At 38.5% G+C, this 13,500-nt stretch overlaps 1 protein-coding gene across 2 annotated transcripts in view; it reads left to right on the forward strand.

Annotated features, from left to right (window-relative positions):
* Window positions 1-13,500, forward strand: part of LOC306638800 (interferon-activable protein 203-like) — a 117,508-nt gene that overhangs the window by 17,068 nt on the left and 86,940 nt on the right. The window lies entirely within an intron of this gene.

Below are 13,500 nucleotides of genomic sequence, written 5' to 3' on the forward strand. Positions count from 1 at the left end.
ATGCAATTATAGAATTGATAAATAATAGCTTAATGAGTGAGACTCTATACAGTATGAAGTGGGGAACATAGGTTACTGGGATAATGTTATTGGAAAAGAATAAATCAATGGAGAAGGTTTTACAGAAGCATTAGGAAGTCACTAGAACTTAACTATAAGTTAACTTGTTATATAGTTACTTGTTATATAGATCCCCTTATTCTATTGAATGAATGAACAGTGGTAACAAATGTCCATTCATATCTTAATAAACAGAAGAGTCATAGAAGTTCACTGATCCTACCGATTTCAGGTTCTCTGAAAGGAATCAAATCTGTTCCTGAGAGGAAGCAGTTGAGACCAGGAAGAAAATTCATTGTTCTATAATTGTCAGGCAGAAAATGCCTAGAAGGAAAGCAAAAATTAGGAAACAGGCAAAGAAAAGCAAGTTTCTTTGAGAAGACCTTGCCAAGCTACATGTAGATCTATGCCTATAATTGACCTCTTACATTTTGTATTGACTTGGTCTCAAAAGTCTTTCTTAAACATATGACAGTTACTCTTCTGAAACTGAATTTTCATTTTGCAGAAAAAAGTGAATAAGAAGAACACAATCTATGAAATACAAGATAATACAGGAAAGATAGATGTGATAGGGAATGGAAAATGGCACATATCAAGTGTAACGAAGGAGATAAACTTCGACTCTTCTGCTTCCAGCTGAGAACATTGACAAGAAGTTGACGCTGGTGTGTGGAAGTCACAGTTTCATTAAGGTGGGAACTAGACAGAGCATTAATTTGCCAAGAGGGAAATCATTTGTTTTTTTTTTTTTTAGGATTTGGGAAACTATCTTTCTAGGGTGTTACATGAACAGTTCAGTAGTGCAAGGATTAAATAATGTCCTTGCCCTCATATCTGAGTAGAAGATTTTTCTTGTTTTATTTTGTGTTTTTACAAATTAAGAAAATGGAGACAGGTGCAGTGATTCATACCTATAATCACTGAAACTTGGGAGGCTAAGGCAGAAGGATCACAAGTTTAAGGCCAGCCTTGGCAACTTGGTGAGACCCTGTCTCAAAATAAAAATAAAGGCCTGGGGTTGTGGTTCAGTTGTAGAGTGCCCCTAGGTCCTATCCCAGTACCAAAATTGAAAGAAAAATATATATATATACATATAATAAGGAAAAGACATTCATATGGGTTTCAAAAGAATATTATACTTGTGCTGATAATAAATATCTAATGAAATTAAGAAGTCATTTTCAATAATGATCAAGAACAAGGGTTTTGAATAAGACACATCTGATTTGAATCCTGCCTTCAGTACTCGCTAGTGGACTGATTTGGGGGAAATAGTGTAATTGGTCTGCTAAAATGATGGAACTCTCCACTCTCTTGAGTTGTTTTAAACAGTACAGGAGAACATGAATATATATTTTTATCTCACTGCTAGGGCATGATGCAAATTAGTGTACATAGATACAATTTTTCTAAACCAGGTGAAAATGACTAAGGCAAATACTCTAAAGTGTAAACTAATTCTATAATTCTGTAGAGCTGAAACTCAGTAGATGTGGAACACCATAGGAAGATGTGGCCAAAGAATTTAAAAAAAAAAAAGCTAGGTAAATGTACTTTTTTTGTTAGAAATATAAAATGGGAAATTCATTGTGAAAATTGCTGAAAGGTATAAGATTTTATGAAGAATACCTGATTCTTCCTACCTCCTCCAATATGGAGCTATATAGATCTGATGTACCATTCTGGAACAAAACAGCCTGAAGACTTTGGTTCTGAAAAAAAAAAAAAAAGTATTCTGGTACCTATCTTGGAAAGACACATTAAGAGATATTAGGTTTGGAGAGAGGTATTGTCCTCAGTCCTTGTCCTGGACAAGGTTTTTTAGAAAAAGGAAAAAGAAGATACATTGCTTTGCTAGCAAAACAGGAACAGGGGACTCTTGCACCAGGGGCTGTGATTCTGCCCTCAGAAGGAGGGGGAGATTTTAAAGAAGCTATTCAAAGGCTGAATTCCAGGTGTGCCCTGACAGGGTGTCCCAGGACACCCTGATGGTATGTTAGGATTCACTTGTTAATTTGGGAGATATTCACTTCCGAGATCCTCTGGCAGATGCCTCCTTCCTGTGGAGCACAGATAATTTAAGGTAATGGAGTTCCCTGCCCCCAGGTTAGTGAGGGGGAGAAGAGGAAAAGGAAAACTTGTCTCCTCAGATCCAGGAGGCCTATATTCAAAAGGTGAAGTGGATCAGTTACAATATCAGAAAGTGACTTCTATTATCTGCTACTATAGCAGTTATTTTTGAATTTTATAAGCTGTTTATTACATCTTTGGCATTTTGTAATTAGCAATGGCAGACGTATTCACACCAACAAAGTCTGCACACATACATCAGGGCTTTTAAAAAGCAGGCAGCTTGTTTACCAAGACACTGCAGGAGAATATTTTAGAATTCTGTTTAAGAAGGGGTCCTCCAAGAACCTGCATAGTGGTGAGTGGGATTGAGAAAAATAATCAGAAATTATAAAAATAAGACAAAGACTCGTTTATAAGTGAAGAGTGGGGGCATGGTGGGGCCAGTTCTGGTAGAAACTGACTCTAACAAAGGAATGAAAGCCTACGATTTTATTTTATAGTTAGGAAAATCAAAGGGTCTCCGTGTGAAGAACTTCTTGAGATAAACAGAATGAAATGGGGGGAATATGTTTGGGGCTTCATAGATTAAACCCATCTCTGGGTAGCTGGGATTTAAAATCATGGTTTTCTGGACTAGAGACTTCCATGACAAGCATGGAATTCCCCCTATCACCAGGAATCATCCTGCAGTGGGCATTCCCCTGGCACTTAGGCACCACAGGGTTCCCAGAAGCAGCACCACCCAGGGTTTCACAGAGTTCAAGCCAATGATTTACAACTGCTCACAAAAAAGAGAAAGACAAATAAGGTTTAGACTAATAGAAAAAAAAAGAGTGTCTGCAGGAAGATTATGAGATGACTAAGTGCTGATGGTGAGAAAGAAAAGATTCAATATTCGAGGATGATTCAAAGATAATGATAAATGGTGCTACAATTCACTAACGTTGAAAATGCCGGGGAAGAACATGTCTTAGGGAAAGAAAGTGTGTTGAATTTGAGCTGCCTATTGATATCCAAGAAGTATCTATTCATCAATAAGGAGATCTATAGATCTTGATGTACAGCTCTGGAACCAAACAGTAATTTTGTGCAAGAGATGTATACATTCTTGAGTTTAGAAATACATATTAAAATCGTGGGTTTGGATAATACTAGCTAAATTAAATGATATTACTAACATTCTATTCATATTAATAGAAAATATTGAATACTCTATGCTCAGATTCGAAAACATGATGGAGCTATAGTAATTGTACCCATTTCATAGAGGTAGATACTGATACTCAGAAACTGTAATATGCCCTGACATAGCTGATAAGTGGAGGAACTGAGATCCAGCCTAGGCTATCTGGTTCTAGAAGCAGATTCTTAGGAAAGATGAATGAGAATATCAGACAGTGAAGGTGGAATCATAGAAAAGACAGGAGCAGCTGAAGATAAAGGATGCTGTAAGCACAAAAAGACAGGAAATAGACATCAACAGATTCAGAGAAGCCTTTATTCCTTCCTGGTCTCAGGTGTCATCGGGTCCACTTTCTAGATGAGAAAATGACCATCAGTTACAGAGGGGATTTTGGTTTTATAGGCAACAATGATGTAATCACTGGGAGCTGTGTACTGCAATTTTGACAGTCAGGGGCTAGTTGAACAGATTAAAACTTTAATTTAGGAGGGCAGGTGTCAAAAGGATGAAACTCATTGTTGTATGGGGAGATAAGAGTCCAGACCCCTAGGGATGAGGACTCAAATCTTGCCTATTGGTATTTGCTGTGCTTACATTTAGGACTAATTTTCAATGGGGGAAGGTAATGGTTTAGGGCCCAGAATTCAGTATCTGCCCCTTTCCCCCAGGACCCATTGTTCCTTGGCTAGTTTTCCCTTCCTCCTCTCAAGACCCGCCTCTCTCCATTTTCTTGTGGGGGCTATGTTGCAGGAATCTTATTTTCCGTAACCCTTCAGATGCTACCAATGAGAATGAAAAAATGAAAAAGAGGTCAAAGGTGAAATGGAAATATTGAAAATAGGCAATACAAACAAGTTTAAAGAGGAGGAAGGTCAACATAGCTCATGCCAGACACGAATGACCAAGGGGATCCCAGGACCTTGGAATAACTCCATCTTAAAGCAAAAGGTGTCATCTTTTAGTGAAATAATATCTCAGCCCATAGCAAAATACATGGTTGACTCCACTTGATATCAGGCTGTCTGTCTCAGACCCAGACAAACACACTCCTACAAACCAACCCACACGAAGTTCTACCATGGGATTCTTGATAAAACTAATCAAAGCTAAACTTACATGTAAACAGTCCAAGTAGAAATATTGATAGAATCTGACACAGATATACCTTAATGCAAGAATTCGTGTATTCTACCTCTACCTGCTAATCCAGAGGATAGCCCTGAGGAAACAATTCTGATTTTCTGATCCAATCAGTGCTTCAAACTGATTAGAGTAGCACTTTCCTTGAGGAACTCCGGCCCTATTCAAATATACCCATGATGGGCATGAGGAAGTATATCTTTGCAGGCTCCAGATGATGGGGAAGGGTTCACTTAAACTGAATAATACAGTAAAGAAGATAATTGAGCAAAAATGAACAGCCTTTGAGAGAAAGGAAGAGACTGAAGTGGCTTATGAGATGAACAGACATTGATGGGCAACAGAAATACAGGACTTTATCTCAATTGATGGAATCTCATGTGGCTTCTTTTATCTCTCTTCAAGGTCACCAAGGCCATAAAGAACAGAAACCATGCAATGCTAATTTAAGCCTGGACATTGAAGTACAGAACTCCCAATAACTCAATTCAGTGTCTTCAGCAGTGATAAGATTAAAGTTGAGACTTTCATGTAAACAATAGCTTCAGTAGTTATACCTAAGCATACTAAAAAGTTTTACATTTGAATTATGTTACTTTCTTTTATAAAACTGCTTACTATTCTCCTTTGTCTAAAATTACTATTTTCATTTAAAATACTCATAATGTAAAATTTTAAATAAAAAAATCTTTAAAAGGATATCTTTCCCCAAAAGTGCCAGAAATATTCTCTTTAATCAAAGTGCATTGCTTGAGTGTGGTTGATTGTGTGCTGTAAGGCAGCAGGGTGGAACACAGGTTATCAGCATTGGGATCTGCCTTCTGATTGGTGATTTTCAGGGCTATTCCTAGTTTATGTAAGTAGGCAAGATTGTACCCTGAGAAAGTATTCTGTTGATCAAAGATAGAATTTAGGTTCACAATTAAATCTAACTCTACATGACAGTAAGTACTTGTCTATAAAAAGTAAATGTATAAAGTCAATGTTTAAAATATAGCTATTGTCTTTTTCTGGTGATAAAGTGTATTATTCCACTATTATATCAGCTTTTTTGCTGCTGTGACTAAAGACCTGACAAGAACAAACTTTAAGGAGGGAAAACATATTTAGGGGCTCACTGTTTCAGAGTTTCAGTCCTTAGACAGCCAGCTCTTTTCCTTGAGGCACGAGGTGAGGCAGAACATCATGGCAGAAGAGTGGTAGAAGCAGTATAAAGAGAAGACTAAGCTCAGTCTCACCAAATATATACCCCAATGACCTGACCCAATGACCCACCTCCTCCACCATACCCTACCAGCCTAAAGTTGCCATTTGGTTAATCCCTATCAGGAATTAACACACTGATTGTCTTAAGGCTCTCATAACACAATCATTTCACCTCTAAACCTTCCTGCATTTTCTCACACATGAACTTTTGGGGAACACCTCACATCCAACGATCACATTCACCATAAGCAATAATGTAATTCAATAAAATAACATGAATTGACAGTTCCATGCTTTGAAACAATATACAGCTTAAAGATAAGAGGCCCCCTAGGAGAACACAAAGCAAGCTCCACAACTGTCCCAGATGCCTGGGAAGAATTTCTGCTTGCAGGCTAGTGTGCACTGGGGAAAGTGTGGCAGTCCCACTGGGCCTAGGAGAAAAATACCACTTCCCATGACACTTAAGAGCTGGCATCTAAGAAAAGGAAGAAATACAGAGACAGTTCCCACCTATTAGCTGAGTCTGAGTTGCACATCTAGGGATGAGAAAATGTGATGTCTACAGAGAACATCTGCTTTGGTTGAGAACAGAACAGAAAGGTTAATGAGAAAACAGTGCTGAGAGTACAGGATGTTCCTGGAATGTGACACACCCTGTAAAACCTGGGTGTCAAACTAACAAAACAGAAAAGTTACACCTTAAGAGTGCCACAGCCACATCAATGTTTACAAGAGCTAAGCTATGGAGCCAACCTACCTGCCCTTCAACAGAGGAATAGATAAAGAAAATGTGGTGTACACACACCACACACACACAATGGAATATTACTCAGCCACTAAGAAGAATGACTTTATGACATTTGCTAGTATATAGAAGGATCTGAAGACTATCATGCTAAGTTAAATAAGTCAATCCCCAAAATCCAAAGGTTGAATAATTTTGCTGGTATGTGGAAGCCAACCCACGACACAAAGCAAGAGGAGAAGAATAAAGTTCTGGAGAGACAAAAGGCAATGAAGGGAAGGGATGGGAGATAGGAAAAGGAAAGATAGTGGAAAGAATCTGACTTAATTTTCCTGTGTACACATATGAATACACCACAATGAATCCCACGATTGTGTACATTCATACTAAAAAAAGGGAATCAACCAACTCTAAGCAGTCAAAAAATTAAAAAAAAAAAAAAAAAAAAAAAAAAAGCCTATTAGCATCACAGCCAAACTCCTGGAAACAGTGACAGAAAAAATATTTAGAGTAGTCAGAAAAGGATACTAGCAAAATAATAAGACTTGGTAAACTTCACAAGAATGAAATCTTATGTGGTATGCTTTATGACCAAAGAGAAATTAATCAATAAACAATAACAATAATTAGAAAATCCCCAAATATTAAGCACACAGCGTAGAACAAATAAGGAAAGATTCACTGAAGAGAATAGGAGGGGCTGTTTGACTGTTTAAATTTCCCTGCATCATTCCTCCCTGTTCTCAGGCACCACATATGGAGATATATACCCTCGACATAAGGGAAGGGAAGAACATGAGCAGTGGAGTATGTTTCAGACCTCAGTGCCAGGCCTGTCCAACGAAACACATTGGCCAGGGGCCCACTGCCCTAGAATTCAGACTCGTACCCATGAACTAAAACACTAGGCTCTGGACAGCACCTGGCACTACCAGGGTCCCCAAACCCCACAACCATCCAAGCATCAGGCTGGCCCCTTGCGCCATAGTCATAGGCTGGTACCCACATATAGAGCCTCGAGGTCAACCTCTGTAGATGTAGACTCTAGGCATTCTTAGTGTCCCACCAGAAACTGCAGACCCAGCCTTTAAGTCCACAACAGGTTCCAGACCAATCCAGAGCCACGCTGGGCCATAGACACAGGCTTCAGACCCATCCCAGCATCAGTTTGGTATCCATAGCTTAAGGTACCAGGCTGGCAGACAAGCATATAGGCCAGACCAGTCCCTGGAGCCCTACCCTCCAGACTGGTCACTGCAGGTCTATGATCCAGCACACTCAGGACACAGGCCTTCTCCAGAAGACACTGGGTCTAGATCTATTCCAGTAGACGCAGCACTGGATTGGTTCCCCCATAGGCCCAAGCTCCAGGATCACCTCTATGGATTCAGTTTCCCAGGCCAACCCCATAGTCTCAAGACCCAGGTAAGGCCTCATATCTACTTGCACCAGACTAGAAAGTACAATCTTGGACTCTAGGCAGGAACCTAATGACACTGCTCCATGTTCACCTCTGCACCAGGTCACCCCATGGTCAGGCCTACCCCAGTGGGACTCAGCTGCTAGGCTGGCCTTTGCACACAGATCCTCCGGAACCACTTCTACACACCCAAGCTCCAGGTTATTCCCCCGTGGACCCGGGACCCACACTTGTCCCATTCAGGCATTAGGCCAGTGTCCAGAACTCAGGCTCCAGGCTGATCAGGCAGACCCAATCACAGAACCACTTGTGAGCTTCTTGTGTGTTGGCCACTGCCTAAGGCTTAGGAAAAGTACATATTGGTTCATCTAGTGAACTTCTAACTGCAGAGTACAGATTTGAGAGCATTTTCTGAATTTTTAAAATTAGGGTCATTAAGTTATGGGTCATCTGGTGGAAGAAACTTCAGAGGGCACACTGCGCATGCTTTGTTTTCTTATAAAAAGTAAAGAAGATTTAGAAGTCATGACCATGTTTCTCTTCTGTGTATTCTGGGTGGGGATTCTCTCTGACCTCCCTCTTCTGCCTCTCTATCCTTGACCTTAATAAGATGGGCTCAATGCATCACAGAAGCAGCAAACCCAAGTCTGTAATAAACTATCATGAAAATTCAGAGTAAACTGTGGGAGTCACACAATGTTCTACCTGATTTGCCCTATATTTTGTATTTGTTCGTTGACTCCATTTTTGGGACATTTCAAATGCAATTCTCCACAGAATATTTAATATATTGATGTTTAATAAAAATGATCCACCAAAAGTACATATCAGTTCTTTAAGTCCTTTAAGTTTCAATGCTCTTTCAGAATTTAAAGGCCTTATTCCTGTGGTGTTATGAGTTCATGACTCACTAGTAGTTTCTCTCAGTTCAGAAAGGAATTATCCCTTTAATCTCTTTGGTTGTCTAATTGCTCTGGCCAGAGTCTCAAGAACGATGTTGAATAGAAGTGGTGAAAGAGGGCATCCCTGCCTTGCTCCAGTTTTTTAGGGGGAATGCTTTCAGTTTTTCAACCATTTAGAATGATATTAGCCATGGGCTTAGCATAAATGGCCTTTACAATGTTAAGGAATGTTCCCACTATCCCTATTTTTTCTAGTGTTTTGAGCATGAAGGGGTGCTGTATTTTATCAAATGCTTTTTCTGCATCTATGGAAATAATCATGTGATTCTTGACTTTCAGTCTATTGATATGGTGAATGACATTTATTGATTTCCTGATGTTGAACAAACCCTGCATCCCTGGGATGAAACCCAGTTGATCATGGTGCACTATCTTTTTAATATGTTTTTGTATGCGAGTTGCTAAGATTTTGTTGAGAATTTTTGCATTGATGTTCATTAAGGATATTGGTCTGAAATTTTCTTTCCTCGATGTGTCTCTGTCTGGTTTAGGTATCAGTGTGATATTGGCTTCATAGAATGAGTTTGGAGGGTTCCCTCCTCTTCTATTTATGGAATACTTTGAGAAGTATTGGAATGAGCTCTTCTTTAAAGATTTTGTAGAACTCAGCTGAGAACCCATCTGGTCCCGGACTTTTCTTTGTTGGTAGGCTTTTGATGACTTCTTCTATTTCAGTACTTGAAATTGGTCTATTAAATTGTTTATGTCCTCCTCGTTCAGTTTAGGCAATTCATATATCTCTAGAAACCTGTTGATGCCTTCGAAATTTTCTATTTTGTTGGAGTATAGATTTTCAAATAGCTTCTAATTATGTTTTGTATTTCAATCCTGTCTGTTGTGATATTTCCTTGTTCATTCCGAATTTTAGTGATTTGGGTTTTCTCTCGTCTTCTCTTTGTTAGTGTGGCTAAAGGTTTATCAATTTTGTTTATTTTTTCGAAGAACCAACTATTTATTTGTCAATTTTTTGTATTGTTTCTTTTGTTTCAATTTCATTGATTTCAGCTCTGAGTTTAACTATTTCCTGTCTTCTACTACTTTTGGTGCTGTTCTGTTCTTCTTTTTCTAGGGCTTTGAGCTGTAGTGTTAGGTCGTTTATTTGTTGAGTTTTACTTCTTTTATTAATGCGCTCCATGAAATAAATTTCCCTCTAAGTACTGCTTTCATAGTGTCCCAGAGATTTTGATATGATGTTTCTTTGTTCTCATTTACCTCTAAGAATTTTTTTAATTTCCTTCCTAATATCTTCTGTTATACGAATTGGGAAGAAGAACTCAAACTATCCCTATTCGCTGATGACATGATTATATATTTAGAGGAACCTGGAAATTCCACCAGAAAACTCTTAGAACTCATAAGTGAATTCAGTAAGTAGCAGGTTACAAGATCAATGCCCATAAATCCAACGCATTTTATACATAAGTGATGAATCTTCAGAAAGAGAATTAAGAAAGCTACCCCATTCACAATAGCCTCGAAAAAAATAAAATACGTGGGAATCAATCTCACAAAAGAGGTGAAAGACCTCTACAATGAGAACTATACAGCACTAAAGAAAGAAATAAAGAACACCTTAGAAGATGGAAAGATCTTCCATGTTCTTGGATAGGGAAGAATTAATATTGTCAAAATGGCCATACTACCTAAAGTGCTATACAAATTCAATGCAATTCCAATAAAATCCAATGATGTACCTTACAGAAATAGAGCAAGCAATTATGAAATTCATCTGGAAGAATAAGAAACCCAGAATAGCTAAAGCAATACTTAGCAGAAGAGTGAAACAGGGGGTATTGCAATACCAGATCTTCAACTCTACTACAAAGCAATAGTAACAAAAACGGCATGGTATTGGTACCAAAATAGAAAGGTAGATCAATGGTATAGAATAGAGGACACGGACACAAACCCAAATAAATACAATTTTCTCATACTAGACAAAGGTGCCAAAAATATGCAATGGAGAAAAGATAGCCTCTTCAACAAATGGTGCTGAGAGAATTGGAAATCCATATGCAACAGAATGAAACTAAACCCATATCTCTCACCATGCACGAAACTAAACTCAAAATGGATTAAGGACCTCGGAATCAGACCAGAGACCCTGCAGATTATAGAAGAAAAAGTAGGTCCAATTTTCACCTTGTTGGTCTAGGATCAGACTTCCTTAACAGGACTCCCATAGCACAAGAAATAAAAGCTAGAATCAACCACTGGGATAGATTCAAACTAAAAAGCTTTCTCTCAGCAAAGGAAACTATCAACAATGCGAAGAAAGAGCCTACAGAATGGGAGAATATCTTTGCCAATCATACTTCAGATAGAACACTAATCTCCAGAATCTATAAAGAACTCAAAAAACTTTACTCCAAGAATTCAAATAATCCAGTCGACAAATGGGCTAAGGAAATGAATAGACACTTCACAGAAGAAGATCTACAAGCAATCAACAAACATATGGAAAAATGTTCAACATCTCTAGTAATAAGAGAAATGCAAATCAAAACCACCCTAAGATTCCATCTCACCCCAATTAGAATGGCGATTATCAGAATATGAGCAACAACAGGTGTTGGCGAGGATGTGGGGAGAAAGGTACACTCATACACTGCTGGTGGGGCTGCAAATTAGTGCAGCCACTCTGGAAAGCAGTGTGGAGATTCCTTAGAAAACTTGGAATGGACCCGCCATTTGACCCAGCTATCCCACTCCTTGGCCTATAACCAAAGGACTTAAAATCAGCATACTACAGAGACACAGCCACATCAATGTTCATAGCTGCTCAATTCACAATAGCCAGACTGTGGAACCAACCTAGATGCCCTTCAATTGATGAGTGGATAAAGAAACTGTGGTATACATATACAATGGAATATTACTCAGCCATAAAGAATGATAAAATTATGGCATTTGCAGGCAAATGGATGAAATTGGAGAATATCATGCTAAGTGAGATAAGCCAATCTCAAAAAGCCAAAGACGAATGATATCGCTAATAAGTAGAGGATGACACATAATGGGGGAGAGGGAAGGGTTAGTGTTAGGGTTAGAGTTAGGGTTAGGGAGGGGGGCAAGTATGGAGGAAGGAAGGACTGTATAGAGGGTAAAGAGGGGTGGGAGGGGTGGGGGGAAGGGACAAAAATAACAGAATGAATCAAACAACATTACTCTATGTAAATTTATGATTACACAAATGGTATGCCTTTACGGCCATGTACAAACAGAGAACAACATGTATCCCATTTGTTTACAATTAAAAAAAAAAAAAAAAAAGAAAGGAATTTAATCATTGAAGTCATGGATCCTAGTTACAGGTAAGAGCAACTAGGGCAAAATTCATTTACAGATATTCTAGGAAGAATTCACATAATTATATTGAGTTCATACTCCTATTATGTCAGCTAGCAATAACTTTAAAATGTCACATTGTATGGAATTTACGAGCAACTTCAAAGCTGATCTCCTTCTATTCAAGAGGTGTGCCAGGGTCCCAGCCCTAGCAGGGGTCGTAGTGGTCTCAGGTGAGGGAGTAGGCATGGAGAACAAAGCAACACAAACTCAAGGAATGGATGCTAAGTTCTAAATTTTATTTTTCCCAGCCAGATTTTTATACATTAAAAGGTAGGCATGTTTTTTCAGAACAGGAAAAGGTCAAAAGGAGAAAAACAAAAATATTTTGTATAATCATTACTAGACTAGACAATGAAGTATTCTAATTATTCTAGTAATTGTTTACTTGTGATAACCTATAATTAAATAATAAGTCATATTAATATTTACCTAATCATAAAGGTTAAAGTAAGTTCAGTAGGGTTGAATAAACAATAGTCCTGTGACTACTGCTGTAGTTAATAAATGCTAGACATTTTAGCTAACAAATATATGATATCATCTTACACTGTGTGAACTTAACATCGAGGAACCCTTTATTTCTTCTGTTCCTGTTAATCCTTCCTGATGGTGTTGGAATTATTTGCCTATGTGTTTCAGGTCATCTGAGAGTAGTCAACAGGGGATCGGCAGCTAGAATCTGTTTTGTGTTTTCTCATAGCAATCTTGGTTACTCAGAGTTTCATAGCAAAATGAGTAAATCTGAAATCACTGTTTCATTAGAAGTCTGGTTTTTATGTTCTAAACCCTGGTTCTGTTAAGATCCCTATTTTCAGGGAAAACACATAAAATATTAATAGTAAACCTACACATATTAAGCAAGCAAGGAAGGAAAGCCCGCAACTGAATTCCCAACGAGATGAGACACACCTTTATTACTCAGCAGAATTCTTGTCAAGCACTGAGAGGAATTGCAGGTGGCGTAACAGAGGTGCAGTAAAGAATTGGTAAAGATAGATACCTCTATAAATATCACCTCCCATCACTGACACTCTGTGAAGAGCAAAGGAGGAAGTCATTGAGCACCTTGCCTTTCCCATTCGACACTCATACAGGGGGCTTTGTTTTCCAGGGACCCATCTGCTGTATAAGAAAGTGCTAATGATGGAACTTGAACACAATGCAAAAGAGCAAGAGGACAAGTCCACCACTGTTCTTCATTTTCAGTATGATATTTATGGGAAGAAATTCTGTTTCCCTGCCTAATGAAATAGAAAGCTTTGAAAATCAATGGGTGGAGTCTCAGAATTGCCTCATAACTTCTCTTTCCCTGGGAGGAGATCAAATGAGGGAGAGAGCTAAGCACAGCATGAGC

This window comes from Sciurus vulgaris (assembly GCF_902686455.1).
Source record: "Sciurus vulgaris genome assembly, chromosome: 1".
Lineage (NCBI taxonomy): Eukaryota > Metazoa > Chordata > Mammalia > Rodentia > Sciuridae > Sciurus > Sciurus vulgaris.